Source organism: Perna viridis, chromosome 4, assembly GCF_037379345.1.
Source record: "Perna viridis isolate PV_CMFRI_1.1 ecotype Kerala chromosome 4, ASM3737934v1, whole genome shotgun sequence".
In the NCBI taxonomy this organism is placed as follows: domain Eukaryota; kingdom Metazoa; phylum Mollusca; class Bivalvia; order Mytilida; family Mytilidae; genus Perna; species Perna viridis.
In genome coordinates, this window is record NC_142448.1 from 40780516 (window position 1) to 40798374 (window position 17859).

The 17859-nt window shown below is 32.6% G+C and overlaps 1 long non-coding RNA gene across 1 annotated transcript in view; it reads left to right on the plus strand.

Annotated features, from left to right (window-relative positions):
* The window catches only part of LOC148620092 (uncharacterized), a 47867-nt gene that overhangs the window by 22592 nt on the left and 7416 nt on the right, over positions 1 to 17859 (plus strand). The gene's annotated exons all lie outside the window — the stretch shown is intronic.

The following is a 17859-nucleotide window of genomic DNA, read 5'->3' on the forward strand; positions in this document are numbered from 1 at the left end:
ACGCAATTTTATTAAACCTTGAACTTATATTCACTGCTTAAAATCATCGTATACATTTCCAAAGTATTTTTTTGCTACAAATGCCGACTGACAAAAGCAGGTTATGTTGTCTGTCACTTTTTTGAATTATAACTTAAGTTAAACCTTGTATCCTTGGATTCAAAGAATGACCATTAGCATTGACCAGTTTTCAAATAAATTGTTGTATTGTTACTCTTATGCATAGGTCGCTTCAGTGGCTGTATCAAAATTACCCACATATAGATCAGAACTTGACCTTTGGCCAAAGGTAAAATATTGAAAAAGTAGGGTATTTCTTGAAACAAGGGTGTTTTGTCTATTAGGATGATTTACATTCTGTAAAGACGAAAAATGCCGAGAAACCAATCGTCACTTTTCAGAATTAATTTTGGTTACATGCATCACCGACATCTCATAACTCATGTAACACCAATGCTATATGGTACTACAAGACAATTTAATCATTGAAAGGACAGGGTGTCGAACGTTTGATATTACTGTTTGCGTGTGTTAAATGAACGATAAAAAGAAGCTAAACAGTTTCCCTAAGAAACTATTGTTCATTTGATCTTAATTTACAAGTTTAACAATACCTACGACAAATGAAAAAAAGACAAATGGTTTTAAAATAATAAACATAAATCAAAAGTATGGACTATATTTAGTATCAATGTATTTCTTTGGGAAAACAACTGGGACACAGAACAAAATACAAATAAATTTAAATGATAAAGATGTCGAACATGTTGTCGTTTTGACAATAACCTCATTGAATGTTTTCGTAATTGCATAATATGATCTTTACGAAAGTTAAAACGTTTCAGCGAAATTTGATTTGCCATCTTTCAGTATTTCCAGCTTTGAAATCCGACATATCGGACATTGTCTGATTGTCGGACTACAATTTGTTCTGCGAAATACCAATAAAGCAATTTATACAATTCAACTTCTCATTTTTTTTCTTCTGAAGTCTTTGATGGCACTTCAATTAAAAACAAAAGATTTCCAGTAAAAAATTATTTTAGTATCTGATGAGTTCAAACAATCGTATATATAGTATGTATTTACAGTTTTTTTATGAAGTGTAAGAAATATGAATTTTCTAAGATAAATGTCGAGTCATACAGTATGTATACATTAATTTCCTGATAATTTGTATTTCATGTATTTCTTGTCTTGTTTTCCGTACAAAGAGAGATTAAAAAAAAACAAATTTTCGGTTTACAGGTTTTAGACATTCAGATGGAACATAGCCAATCAATAAAACGTCATTATACTGATGAGCAAATTGATGGAATTTATTAACCGTATCGATGTGATGATATGTATGTACATGTTTCTGACGTTTATGAGAACTAGTCAATCCAGTGATCGACACTGAATGCGGCAGTTTTTGAACATCAATCTCTACAATTTGGCGCTTTCCATACCTATATCTGCTCTTCAGTTTTAAGCTTAGCAATTTATTAACAGAGCCGACATCAGCGATTGTTGAGATAAATTTTGAAGTTAATCCTTTACTTCCTTTTGCAACATGGTTCACAACAACACACGAAGTTAGATCTTTTGCTTTTAGACCTTCACTTATAGATTCACATTCCCGAAATAATTGGTAAATTTGCTCATACTCACATCCTTCCTTCAAATTCGGACATCAAGAAAATATTTATATGGTACACTGTAAGATTAGGTTATTCATTCAGAGTTTTTATAACCTTGGTTCCATTGATTACTCTTTCTAAACTACATATACAAAATATATAATTAGTACACGGAACGGTCAGCATCTTATCAACAACACTTAATTACATGCAACTTTCACAAAGAGAGGATCTTTACAAAAAAAATATATAAAGAAATAGTATTTTAGTTTTAAGTATCCACTTGATATGGTTGATTTATGTTAACTCTTCAACAAAAAAGTAACGCAGAATGTATCTTCTTAATCGATTGACAGATTGAAGCATATAAATAATTTTTTTCTCGATAAAAAATTACATTGCCAATCTAGCATATACAAATTCCCAGTATTAACGACTACATAATTTATTTAAAACCTTTGATTGTTCGTTATTTTAGCATACCTGCCTTCTTGATGATTTACGTCCATAAAAAAAATACTTCATCTGTCAAAACAGCAGAACTTAACGGCATTTCGTCAAAACCTCTGACCGAAATCTGTACCCTTTCTATTGGGAATCTTTTTTTTTTTTTTTTTTTTGATTGTTTTAATTGACTTATTGGCTTCTTGACAGAGACAGTTTTTTGAAAAAAAATATTAGAAAATGGCTGTCGCAAAATTGTGTTCAATAATGGTCCTGTATCAGTAATGCCAATAAACGGTTTTGCAGAATACCAATATAATAGCACGTATCGTGTTGTAAACATTTAAGTTTCGATACAGAATACCAAAAAGGTCTTACAAAATGCAAAGAAAACAATATCATAAAATACATAAACGAAGAATAATAAACGGAACCAAGGTTGTAGCGGTAATCAAAAGAATGTAATCCGGAACAAAGACCAGACATGGAAAATAGACATACACATCAAAGATTGTGGAGTACATAAAATCATACATAAAAAGTAACAAAAGCAAATGATCAACTCTGATTCCACTGAAAACTGGGAGCATGGACCAGGTGCACCGGTAGAAACACCCGACGAGTTGCTCATAAAAGGTCAAGTCCGGGGTAGACAAATGAGGAAACAAATAATTGGTACACAGAGGCAATCTGCATATTATTAACAACAGCATATTACATGCAACTTTTATTTAGAGAACGATTTTTACGAAACAAAAACAATATAAGGGTAACAACAAAATTACCACACATTAATCCGATCCAAAATCAAGTCGAGTTTAAAATAAATCTGGCAAAATATATTATTACACCATCGGAGCAACATGATGACAATATCTTCGTTTTAACCATCAAAATCCATCTGACGGTGTTAATTCATTGTAACAATACACCAGCAAATATATTTGAATGAACCGTCTTCTTCGATTTCCATACTGACTATTGACTACATTTGACTATTGCATATCGTTTATCAGTTAGGTATTTTTAATTATCCTTTATACTTATAAAATGGAATTATCACCACCACATGTTAGCCAATGCTTTATTGTAGGGGCAATGACCTTTAAGATGTGTACAATCTAAATCTATACATGACAAACTAACGTTAGAAACCTTCGAAGCAATTACAGGAAAATGTAAAGCAACTCTTCCGTTCTCCTTTTTACATGAGCCTAAATTTAAAAATAGACCAACTAATGTTTAAGTTATAGCAAACAAAACTAATTGTCCACTGACACGATGACGATGGTATTTCTGTTGTCGTATAAACAATTGTGAATTAAGAATTGTACAATGGCTTTTTGTATACATTGGAGGAAAATAAACGCTGGAAACCAGAAAACCAAGTGATGCTTTCCGTTTTTCTGCTAGTAAAGTATACAGAAAGCTAGATCAATATAATTATTAAATATCAGCATAAAATGCATATGAAAAGCCAAAAAATTAAACTTGACTAAGGTATATTATGTGGTAAGAAAAATAAGAAAGGCACACTTAACTAATATATTTTGTCCAGATTTTGAAAAAAAAAAGAAATTAATCCAAAATATATTTCTAACCCAAGTGATACTGTGAAAGAGACTGGCTTTAATATTTATAGGAGGACCAATTCTCAAATTCTACAAAGACTTGCTCTCATGGAACCGGATTTAAACTGGCCTAAAAATGTTGAAAGTGTGCCTTTAACATGTCCTAATGACACATTTATGACATTCTTTTATGAAACGTTAGATAAAACAGATATTAACTTTGAGAAGAACGTATAAATGTTAGAAGTTGACCTAAATCAATAAAATTGTATATTTGTTTCATTCGTTTACTTCGTTAATGTGAATTTCAACCAGTTCTAATTATGATTGATTTTCGGAAAAGAAATGAATACTATTTTTAGCAATGAACATCTTATAATGAGCAACCAATTGAATGCAAGTTACCTTTGTTTTAAAAGACATAAACTTATATTTATTTTAAATACCAAAAACCCATTTGTAAATTTAACATTTAAAGTTACATATACCACAGTAATAGGACAGCCAGTTATACTTTTACTTTAGAGCATAATTGTGTTAACTGTCCATCGGTGTTGTCTCTTGTCATTCTTCTTCATTACGTCAAATGTTCTTACAGTGGTGAGAAACACACACACACACACACACACACACACACACACACACACACACGCACGCACGCACGCACGCACGCACACGCAAAGAAAACAAATCTAATATTTTTCATGGGATGGGAATACACTTGGGATTCCCGGAATATATTTTTAGCGTAGGAATACACATATGTCTTTCTTTTTACATATTCATGAAGAATAAATCAAAAACAAAATACTTGAGATTAGTTTATAGCGTAATGACATTCGCATCACCACTTCAATGCAAAAACTGCATGTTTTAGATTGATATTGAATCAAAACACAGTGAGCATAAATGAAATCAGAATAGAATTGAATTTCTAAAAATATATTTTTTTTCTCTAAAAAATTCCCTTTAATTGTATGGTTAATCTTTCATTTTTTAACTATGCGTTGGTAACTCATGCAGAAAGTAACCATACATATGTATATTGAATACCTTTATAAAAAGATATTAAAGGAGATAATTACTGCCAAAACTAGGAGTCCTTAGGTAATGCCAGTTAAGACAAAGATAATAGAGAAAGTAATCAATTAAAGCAGTAACATTTTTTTTAAATGAGCATTTGGTAAATGATATGGAATAGTATATACTTGTTATGTAAGTTCTACTTTAAACGCGATAACATTGTTGCATTAGTTAAACACAGTTTTATGGAAAACCAAACAACATGCCCAATTAGAAAAAAAGGCAGGCAGAATAGTAGAAAATGAAATCAACAAGAACAGCTGTCGATATTTCGATATTTGTTTCTGGTAATTAACATGTTATTGCAATGACAAGTACGCGTATTGTTTCGACTAAGAACACATTAACGTTTTATGGGCAATACGAAACGTTTGCAAATTGTTCATACTGTCATAATCTACTTTGCATTACCGAGCAACTACCATAGTAGTTTATATATTGTAGATACTGAAACCGGGGAAATCAAGTAAATCTATGTCCTTGTGTATTTAAAAGGACTGGTACAGTACCTGAACCGATCCGTGCAACACAAATTGCGATCGGTCATCGAGCATCGATCAGTTTCCGGTCAGTCATCGATCTCTCAAACCGACCAATTTAACTGGTGATAACATCAAATGACCACAGAGCGGTCAAGGTATTTTACGGTTTTGTTGTTTTCTTTGTCAATTGTACACATATTTATATAATGTAATAGATTTAAACAATAATTTATACTTTTATGTTTCTTTTATTCAAAACAGATCTTACGTCATTTTCCATATCAAAACTTCGATCAGATCGGTCACTGATCATCGATCCGTCAGCGATCAATCAGTCAACGGTCATCGATCCGTCAAATCGTTGCGTGGATAGGTTAAAGGACTGTATATGCGGTATTGAATGATTTGAATAAGTGTCTTTGTGATAATTTTTCTCTTATATTCTCAGACTCTGAAACCAAGTTTGCAGGTTAACTTAGTCTATTCAGTATAAAGTAATCATATGACGTTGCCTTTGGTTACTTCATTTTTTAAATTTTAAATATACACTACAGCTAACGACCATTTTGACGATGCCACTCGCCCACGGTGGACAAATCAAGTTGTCCACGCTTTGCCCACCCTTAATGCCCACGGTGGAAAGATGTCAACGTGCCCACCGTGTCAGATGGACAGTATAGTATCCACCCCCACGGTATCCGGTGGATGCGTGAAAACCTGTTGATTGGATTTAATCCATGATCGGCAATTTTATAACAATCTTCAAACGGTTGACAATTAAAAGAACAATGTGTCAATCATTACCTTGACCGTGAGAATCAATTTTCTTTCACGTATTATTGGCCTCAAGCCATAATTGTGACACCACCAGGTGTTTACATAGGAATTGATATAATGTTGATATAATTAGGTTTTTTATATGAATTAAATGCTTTAAAATCTTTTTTTTTTCTTTTTTTGTTTTGTTTTTGTTTTTTTCTATTTCTTACGGCCCACGTCGTACTTAAGTCTACCATTATTTAGTATCATCAAAATGTTAACCTGGATTAATCGGAAACCAAAGTTGATATAATTTTTGAAGAAATTCATAAGGCCTTAATTTTATCATTTCCAGTTGCTACATGTATCATGTAATAATATTATACACCTGACCAGTCACCAGATTGTTACAAATTGTATATTACAATGTTCAAGAAAATCGAGTATTTGCGAACTCCTTATTTTCTAAGTGAAAGAACGGATTTAAAGCAGACACGTGCAACTTTAACTTACGGTCTATAAATAACCACTTTCAATATCGTGTCATTTCAACAAAATTTGAGAGCGGGAAGCATTGTTGGAAGATAATATATGATCCAGAATAATTGAACCGCGTACTTCATGAGTTTTCAAATGGCAACGGATTTAACCGCGTTTTATCCGAGCACATGTTAGCCGACTATAGTGATGGGTGAAAAGTTCACTTCTTAAGTTGAATATGCAGTTAGTTCTTTTAGATTTAGCGCACCATAGACAATTGAACGACGTATTTCTTCCGTTTCTTTTGTTCTTCACTTAGTTCAACAATTTTGACTACGATTACTTCCGTTATTATATAATAACAGTAGCATACAAATTGTAAATTAAAATGTGCAAGAAAATCGAGTACTTGCGAACTATTCATTTTACTGACGAGTGTCTTACGCAATAATTCTAAAAAAAAAGAACAAAGGTATTTTAAACCAATAACTATTAGAATGCTTTGAGTGTGTCAATTTCTTATGCAAATTTGATAAACGCCTTTGTAATATCGTCGACCAATCAATGTGTTTAACGTTTTATCAAAAGATATGTCCCTGTGTTTTGAGCATGGTATGAGGTAAATTGACATTTCGTTGACACTGCAACAATTATCGATCGACGAACAACGTGCCGTACTTGCATAAATAATAAGAAGAGTAAAAATATTTGAAAGTATTTAAAATTCGACACCGTCATTCAAAACACATGTAACCTTAAGAGACCTATAGAAATGTAAAATTATGCTTTCTTAAATTTTTCATACCGTTGACGTTAAATCATAACTTATATTGACTTACATGTAATGAATTTCTTTTGAAGTATTTTATTTTGAAATATCGTATTTTTTTAGAATCTTCTGAAACTTTATTCCAAAAGCATTATTACTTTCATTTTCAAAATATCCATTGTTAGTTAATGAATATACAAATACGCGAATGACACAAAGGCAATCGTATTTTTATTTCAATAATTAAATGTTCAGTGTTCTTGTAAAATCATGCTGAATTCAAGTATTTTTTTCGTTTTCTAATTGTAATAATCTTGTAAAGTATTTTTGAATTCATATCATAGCCACCTAGAAATAAAATTAATTAATGTGTTTATAACGTTAACTTAATTAGTCAAATCTGTATTATCCGTGTAATGTCACTACTTAATACCTGAGCGTGTCACATTCAGCCAATATACAGGAAGTGGTAGATTAACTGCTAATTAACGAGAAGGAATCGTTTAAAAATATTTAGATTAAAGAATAAAAAGAAACCGAATTTAATGTTTTATGATTACAGAAGCGTATTAGGGACATACAAAATTTTATTTTTAAATCAAAATTTCGCTATTAAAATCCCATATAAAATAGTGTTAGAATCCCCCAGATATATATAATCTGATAAAAAAAATAAATTCTTTCAGTATGAATTTCACGACTAACTATATATAGAATAAATTAAACTAATTGGTATCTTTATTTACACTGGTGTGCCGACTTGGTAGGCCTTTTTTCCCCGAAAATCTGCAATATATTTCAATACTAAAACGGGACAAATATTTTAAATTTTAAATATTATAAGCAAAAGGAGGTTGCACTTTTTCCATCACATGGTCGTTAAAGTATTTTTCTCAGAATTCATTACAAGATTAGTTGTTGTTTCCAAATTCATATAAGTTATGTTGAACTGTTCGGTATTTCTAAAAATATTCTAATCCAACAAGTAACACTTGATTAACATTAAATCAAAAAGTTCTATAACACAATTTATTTTTTGACAAGTGATAGCGCTGCACTGTATTAAAACCTGCCGCTACCGTTAATTGATTAACTGTCACTTAAAGAGATCAAATGGCACCTATCAAAGGTTACCACGATTTCCTTTATTTATTCCATTTGATGGTAAATGCTCACGATTCTCTGCTTTAATCCCGCCCACAGGTAATTGATTACTGTCAATTATAAAGAAGCTCTATTGACACCTTTGAAATATTGTTACCTATAGTTCATACAATTAGATACGCTTCTTATAATACAACAGGACGGTAATAATTATTACGTAAGAATGAGTTTTTAACTCCGATTCCTGTTAAAACGAACCAAGATTTAAAATGGATTACAAGAATGTGTGGGCAACGTGGACAGCGACCAACCACGCGTCCACCGTGGGCCGGTGGGAACGTGTCCAAGGGTGGACACAAACTGTCCACCATTGCCCACGCCCAACGTGGGAAAAGGGAATTGTCAAAATGGTCGTTAGCCGTAGTGTAACCAACTATTTTTACGCGATTTATGATCAAGCTAAAATTGACTTAAAGATTGGTTTGCCAGCATAAGTTGGTCCAAAATTAAAAACAATCGAATATTATCACAGTTAAAAACTTTATTCTTAACCAAAAGGTAATGGATTACATTATTTGAATCCCGGATTGTGGATCCAACAACGATAATATCATCATAGCAACAAAATTGTTTATACAAGTTACCCTAATGTGCCGAAGGCAACCCGAATGAAATCAAACGTTTTGTTAAAAATCAATTCAATTCAGGCTGCGTATAACGCAAAAAGTTGTTTACTTATTTATAAACAATATAGGCCACCTCCGAAATTTTTTGAAGTCATTGACAGTGACGCGCCATCATATTCATACCAAAAAGGGTCGTTTAAATATTGCTCGAACTGTTCCACTTTGAAAAGACGAACGATATTCAATTAGATTGATACTTAAAAAGATAAACATATCAAACAATTACCAGCAGGAAATCATGAAAATTATAAAGGTGTTGGAATATTTATTATTCCACAAAAGCATTTTATGTGATGACGTACCTTAATTCAAAGTTAAAATGAGTGTTCATGAAAGAAGATTTGATGTACAAGTCCTTTAAAGAATACAATTTGTACAGAACAAGGAACAAACTTGCAGTATTTCATCTGGAACATGTAAAACAAACAAAAATAACGTAATAAGCTTTTTATACACCCTACTATGAGTCTATAGTGGCTGGAGGATTTCCAACTGATAAATATATATGATCAATCGACATTTAAAATTTAGCATGTAAGTGTACGAATACTTTGTACCATTATCATTTGTTGTATGCAATGTCCAAATTATCTTAATAAAATTGTATCAAACATAGTCGATCTAGCAATTTAAGAAAATTTAATATTTTATCCAATTCAAATATAGTAGAAATCAAAACTTGAAAACAGTAAACAAAGACATACAAGATATACAGACATAATGTAGCGAAAGAGTAATGAAGGGAACCAAGGTTATAGCGGTAATCAAAAGAATGCAATCCAGGGACAAAGACCAGACATGGTAAACAGACATACACAACAAAGAACATTAAGTGGCTAAAATCATACACGCAAAGTAACAAAAGTAAAAATGAGCAACTCGGACTCCAGTAAAAACTGGAAGCATGAACCAGGTGCACCGGTAAGCGTCTTCTGCTTTTCTAGAAACACCCGCCGAAAGAAACAAACTAGATCACATATAAAAACTGCATGAAGATAAGGGAAACAAGACTTCACACAAAACACTGGAGTACTAGCAATTTGCAGGTGCACCGGTAGGGTAAGCGTCCTCTGCTTTTCTAGAAACACCCGCCGAGTTGCTTATATAAAAAACGTCCTGGGTAGACAAACGAGGTAAGGAAACTATGATCCGTTGAATAAATCAGTTTTCATGGTGCTGATGGATACACCATAACGATCCACGAGTTCATGATAACGGCCATAAAACTTCTGTAGTGATGACTTCAATCTTTTAGCAATATAACCCTGTTCCAGAAGCCTACTTGTTAGAGTTCTAGCGCAATTCAAAAAGTCTGCGTAGTTTCGGCAAGCTCTGGTATAACGTATGGGTTGTGATATGGACACTCCATACGCTGGAGCCGACAGGATGTTGCCACAGATGAAAGGAAAGTTGACAAATCTGAATGAAAAGTCATCACGTTTGTCGAAAAGTTTGGTCAATAGTTTTCCTTTACCATCGGTTTCTAAGTGTAGGTCAAGATATGAGGCTGACTTCACAGTGTCTGTAGTATCATTTATCTCAAGTTCTTTTTGGTAGATGCGATGTATCAAATCCCCGAAATTAGGATTGTTTAAAGATAATACGTCGTCTATATAGGGGAGACTGAGATTGAATGATCTAGCCAAACGATATTCTTTCTTTCTGCCCAGATCAGCTATAAAATCAGCCTCATAAGAGGGAAGGAATAGGTCAGCAAGTAAAGGAGCACAATTTGTTCCCATTGGAATGCCGACCGTTTGTTGAAAAACACGTCCACCATACTGGACAAATATGTTGTAAATTAAAAATTCCAGCATTTTGTAAACATCTTCCTCTGTATATTTGGAAATGATTTGGAATTATTTCTTACAAAGTATGAGTAATTTCTACCAAGAACTATGTATTTGTATCTAGATGTACCATCTTTTTTGGAACAACAACGATCTTAAATGTTTTTAAGTCTTGATTTTAAGTGAGTATGGGGAATAGAAGTATACAGTGTTGAAAAATCATAGGTTTTAATGCTAATATATTCAGATAATAGTATTGAACTGATTGTCTCCAAAAGATCTTTCGAATTTGTCAGGATCCACATTGAATTAATACCACTACGTAACAAGTGTTGTGGTAGGACTGTAGACCCTCTTTGACAGTTGTGAGTATAGAAGTTAAAAGTTTTGAAAGAGGTTAGGTGGTACATTTTGCAGATCCAGCTATGAAACGCTGTTTGTATGGATACTTGTGAAGTTTAGGAATCCAGTAAATAGACGGTAAATCACAATCATCGTCCTTGGTAGAGAGACCAACAGAGGATAGCACAGATTTATGGTTTTCCACAATCTCTTCTTTGGAGAGAGTAGTAGCAGTGTAAGTCTTATCACTGCTATTATTTTCTACGTCTACCTCTGATAATAAACATTGGATATGAAACGTTTTGCAGACAAAAACAATGTTGTTTTGGGCTTTGTCTGCTGGTACGACAACATATTTGTCATGTATAGTAGACAATGTTTCTGCTACATCCAGGTCTTTGAAAACTGATGTAGCCTTGGCACTCATTGACCTACTTAAAACTCTCATTCGTTTCAAAATTAAAGACCTCACGGCCTTTAACCACTCTGACGGAGAATCAATGTCTTCTTGTTCTCGTTTTATCCATTTTCTTGCATAGTCCTCGACGGCATCCATAAGAACTTTAAAGTTATAATTCCAATTTATGGAGCGTGGTTCACGGTACTTGGGACCTTTCGAAAGGATATTACGGAGAGATTCGTTTTCGATAATGGTTAAATCTCCCGTAACGACGTGACCAGAAGGACCATATTTGAATGGAGAGGTTTTGCAAGAACAGTAAGGTGGTTTAGCCTTGAAGTCCTCAATCTCGAGGTTCTGCAATAGCCTTTTATAATTGAAAATGTTGGATGTGATGGATGAAGTATAGGAATATGAAATAATTGGTATGGATTTGTCTTTGAAATATGGGGGAATTTTGTTGGTAACGTTTTTGTGATGGAGTGTGTTAGCCAAATTAATTGCATCTATACCTTTGTTGACAAACGGTAGTGGAAGAAATGATCGTTTTTCTTCATCTTGACTTTTTCCACAAACTTGTTTAAAGAGTCTGTGGAAACCAATATCCAAAATGATGGCAACAAGTCTGTATAATGATGAGGTGGGTCAGAAACAGGAGTGTCAAGACTTGTTTTGTAAAGGCAGTGTAGTAGAATGAGAGGTATAGAATAAAGTTTGGTTCTAATGTAATGAAGTCCAAGAGGTTTTTGTATGAAAGGAAGGAGACCATCTATGGAGACATCATGTAACTTAGGTGACGTATAGTGGCGATGGCCATGACTCCTTTCCCGTCTTGGATTTTTGTCAAATAAATTCATCACATTTATGTTATTGTTATATCAACTTGAAAGCTTTCCTATACTTTTGATGTTGTCATTTCATCCGTAAGGTATTGCAGTACTCCTCTCTTTCCCTACGATAGTTTTTACCTAGAACGGGACTGTTCGTAGGATGTTAATTTTTTCCTAAATACGAACGTTCATGGAGAGGATTAAATGATCTTGTTGATTAAAGTGTTGATAAATTGTCGGGGATATGGTGGTGTTAATTCCCAAACGATGACCGCACATTCTTTTATTTAATCGTTCTTGCGTTTCTCCGACATATATTAAACCACATAAGTTGCATTCTAATCCATATATTAAGTTTTTGATTTGCAACTTAAGTCATCGTGACTTCTTGTATGGAAGGTTTTGTAATGGAACTGGAGAAGAAAGGGTCGGTTATAAGAATGTTGCATGTTTTTCAATTTTTAATACCACATTTTGATATGGTACAATGTGGTTTGTCATCGTTGTAGTCAAATATATCGTTTTAAATGATGGAACATGTTTGATAATTTTAAAATAGTCAGAATTTTTGTACTGGGTTAGATGGTCTGCAGACTGAACGTGTGATTGGGTACTTTTAGTTGAATTGGTCGGGGCGCTTTCCATACCAGATGTGAGTTGCTAAGATTACCATCTGGGGACAATACATACTTACAAGACAACAGAGTGTCCGATCTGCTGTCAGGTTCGGACCTTTCTATACTGGGCGACGTCCGAGCCAGTTTTTCTTTCATTCCTCTTGTTAAAACCATTAATTTTAAAAATTGTTTTACTGGGTTGATAATACCCTCAGGGACAAAATCCACCAGCAGAGGTATCGGCCCAGTGGTGTGAATTAATCTATCCATATCGAGCTGCGATAATTACTACTGATTTCGAATGGAAGGACGAAAGAGTGATGAGAGGAAAATGTGATTGCAACATTTTACTCACACGCTGAGTGAGGCTATACACTTCAAACGCAATTTAATTCCTCTTTTGAATGTGCCTATTTATCGACACTAAGTTTTATATATTAACAGCACCTAAAGTATATGGTCGCTCCATAATTTTCTATAAAACAGCACAAAACTAAATAGTCAACAAAGATAAATTATTTGGATGAAAAACCATATTCTTTTATCAAAACAACTGATGTTATTCATTTAAACATTGTTTCAATATCAATACGAAGCTGTTCTGAAAATGCAATATGTTTTAGACATTTGGAGAATACATACATTTGATGTTTTTTTTTTATTTGTCATTTTGCTGGTGTTACAACTCAAAATTTTCAAACATTCTTCCTTTTTGGTACTTTAAATTTTGCTTTTGAGATTTGGTTTGTTCCTACTTCCATTAGTTAATAATTATGGAAAATGTGATACATGGTTGTAAATGCTATACATTTTTATTTCTGATAATTTTTGTAACATGCTTAAGTAAAGAAAAAATAACATGTGTCTTTTCATGAATGCTGAAACCTTGTAAGAAATATAGAAAATGCATTGTAGAAATCTGTAAATGACCGTAAAATGCAGTAAAAACTACCGGATGTTTAATGTGAATCAACTCCTAAGAGCAGATTGATTAGACAGAATAATTATACATGTCATCATAAAGAGCTATCAATCAACGTAATAACAAAAACACAATTTGTGTAGACTTTCTTAGGGTGTATCACATTTTAAAGAATTTGCATGATTCTTACAAAGACTACTACTTAATTGTAGTCTAAATCTAACAAATCAAATTTGGTTTGATAACTAAAAAATTGTATTTAGTTACAAATGATAGATATGAAACAATAAGTATTCGCTTGCTGATGAAATACATTCTTTTTATTAGTTAACGCAAATAAATATCCTCCAAAATCTACTTTCATTTTGTAAGCAAATGTTTTGGATTTCAAGTTGAAACTGATAATGCGTTTATTTAAAAATTGTTAACGTGACTTACTATATCTTTTAAATAACAATTGCTTTAAATAGATCAATAAATTCATCTATACCTTTTTTTTCAGGAAAGTAAAAATGGAATATTTGAGATGATACGAAACCGAAACAACAGTGGCCTCATTTTTTGTTTAGTCGTCATATTTATTAAACATTTAAAACGCTCGACTAATGTAATGTGATATAGGTTGATATAATCGACGTTTTAAAACATTAACATAAAGTATTCTTTTTTTTTTAATATAAAAAAATGTTTGAACTTACAGAAACTTGACACAGCGTCCTTGCCACTTTTGGGTTAAATTTGATAATATTATTTACTTAGACAGGATTTTCCGCAAGTTAACAAAGCATTTGTAATTCTGTCTATCTAAAGTGGATTTTTATTTTTAGTTTAATGTTGATTCTTCCCTCAGTCTGTCTGTTTGTCTGTCACACTCACTTCAGCCACTTTTAAGCAGCGGTCGATGTTATTCAAAAGTTGTTTTTTTTTTTTTCGGGAATCAATATACAACCTTGCATTTAAATAATGTCATTTTATTTAGATTTTTGACCACTTTCTTTCAAAATCAGACACGAACAATGTTATTTCCTTTAAAATGGAATGTAGATGCTTATGTTGTATCATTACATTTCATAAACACATCACAATATTTAGTGAGTAATGGATTTATAATGTATGCGTGAATTTATTTAAGTCCGAGTGTCGGTGACATTTATTAGCAAAATAAAAATACTTAAACTTTCACACACAAAAAATCGAGGGCATCAAATTTATGAAATTATATATTTATACAATTTGTTTTATCTATATGTAAATTTAGAATAGATATAACTTAATACAGGTAATACCAAAAAATATCTGAACTCATATTTTTGCATTCAGAAGAGATTAACATAGTAAATGAACTATAATATGTGAAATTCGTGTTAAGTAAATTTCAAGTAAAAACAACGGTAATTTCAATTGAAGTTCACGTGATTTTCATGTGGAACTCGATTAACATGATTATCAGAGGAAAACATATTTACTTGTGTACTTTCATAATCTTGTAATTGCATACTATGTAGTGAATTTAAGTTGATCAGCAGATCCATTATTATGCGATTGTAAAATGTATTGGATCCTGGAGGGGTGATATATGATGATTGTTATATAATCAAAAGTTGTCGGTGGTTCTAATACGGTTCATTTAAATGTTGATAAAAATCGGCTAACAATTTCGAAGCGACAATATTGGGAAAGTAATATCAATATTTTCGCATAAGAGCAAGTCATTGTATCGTCCATTGACAACCACAGATTAGCCTAAGTAGTTATAATATATATAAAAAAAAAGAACGAAAATGTAAAAACTGCTATATAATTGACAAGGAAAGAGGCTGAAGTCATCATACTGGTAATTAATACAAATTTAACATTTTTACGTTTGCACTAAGAGCCTATCAGGAAACTATATCCTGGGCAACTTATGTAATTTCCATATTTAGTGCAGCCGAAATGACCGAAAAGTTCCGAAAGGGAAAATAACTGATGTACAGACTTAGTTAGGCATAGTTTCCAATCACCTTATATAGAGAACTTAACTTTCATATGGACTCAACAATTTGTTATGCAAGTGATGTGCCATAGGAGTATGCCTTTCTGGTTTTAAATAATACAGTTCATGGAACAGGCACAATTTAAAAGGTTTGGGAAAAGATAGACGTAATAAAGTATTATGTCATTTGCTCTTCAAGACAGAAACCGCCTGGTAAAATATATAGCTCCGATTGTTTCATTCAAAGCATAGTTTATCTTGTCTACGATCGGATAGGCAATCACTATCTTTTTTCGAATATGCCAGTGAGGTTTATTTGTTTATTTCACATTTTATGTATAATGTTCTTGCCATTCGTAGAAAATTGTTGTACTTCCAGAATCTATACAGATAATGAATCAGACCTGCCATAAAATTGCTAAAGCTAAATGTTTACGCTCAAATGGAAGCTTATATAAGCAACGCCTACCACAAGTTGCATAATACAGTTAGAAATGTATTGATACAAGACCAACGCCGCCGGTAGCAAGTCTTCAGAATCGACTAGGACATAGGAAGTCATCTAAACTATGACAGTGATATATCTAAGCTTTCTAGCTACAAGTGTCGTCCTTTTACAGTTTAAACCTGTCTCATATTATATGATATAACGTGAATTCGCAAGTCCCGACTAAAAACACATTACACATTGCTGTTACTCCAAAAAAAAGTACACCTAGATACATATATTTAATACTTATTTAGTAGAGATTATTCATATTTTGTAAAAAAAAGATTTTAAATCATTTTCCAAATTTACCGTATAAGATGTTTACAAAATGCTGGAACGTTTAATTGATAACATATTTGTAAAATATGGTGGGCGCGTTTTTCTACAGAACAAACGGTCGGCATTCCTATGGCAACAAATAATGTTTCCCTACTCGCTGACCTATTCTTTATCCTTTGTTTTTATGCGGTTGACTTTACAGTTGGTCTAATCCAGAGAAAGAGGTAGTTAGCCAGATCTATTGATATTAGGTTCCACTACATGAATGAAATATTAGGGTAAAAATCTCCTACTTTTGGGGACTTGATACATCGCATCTACCCCAAATAGTAGGTAAAAACAATTGACCAAACTTTACGACAAACGCGATGACTTTTCATTCTGTTTTGTCAACTTCCTCTCATCTTTGGTAAAATTCCTTAAGCAACTCTGCATTGAGTTTTCATATCACATCGCATACGTTATGTCACAGCTCGTCGTAATTATGCAGTTTTTTTTGTAACACAATGGACTTCTTACAATTAAGGTTCTGGAATAGGGTTATGTTGCTACAAGAGTGAAGTCATCACTTCATATCTTTAATAATGGTCGTCATCATGTACTCGTGGATCTTAATGGTGTATCCGTCTTCACCATGAAAACTGATTATAGTCATAGTCATAGTTTCCCTTTCATTTTTTGTCTACACCGGAAGCGAATTATTATGAGCAAATGGTCCATGCTCCAAATCTTCAGCTGAGTCAGAGTTGCTCATTTACTTTTATTGTTTTGTATGTACTATTTTGATTACTGTATATTCTTTTCTGTGTCTGTTTCGCCTGTCTGTTATTTGTCCCTGGATTACATTATTTTGATTTCCGCTATAACCTTGGTTTCCTTGATTATTTTTTAAACATATAGATGAAATGGAAGTAGACGTTCTAATAAAATAATGTGTTCATTTCGTTGTGCATATGCATATGTTAACATTGATGTTGAGAGTATTTCATTATTTACACAAAAACAAAAACAGGATACATTAACTTCTACAGTTCACGTGGCAATTCTGCCGGAGTTTGGTCAGAAGAACATATTAGCTACTTTTAAAAATGTGTTCCATAATGCAAAACAGGTCATGTTTGTGGGGTTTATTAGTCGAAAAGATATCTAGTTTGCCGTGTTCAACATAGGCGTACACTACTGTGAAAGTACTAGTGTTTGTAGAGTACCAATTT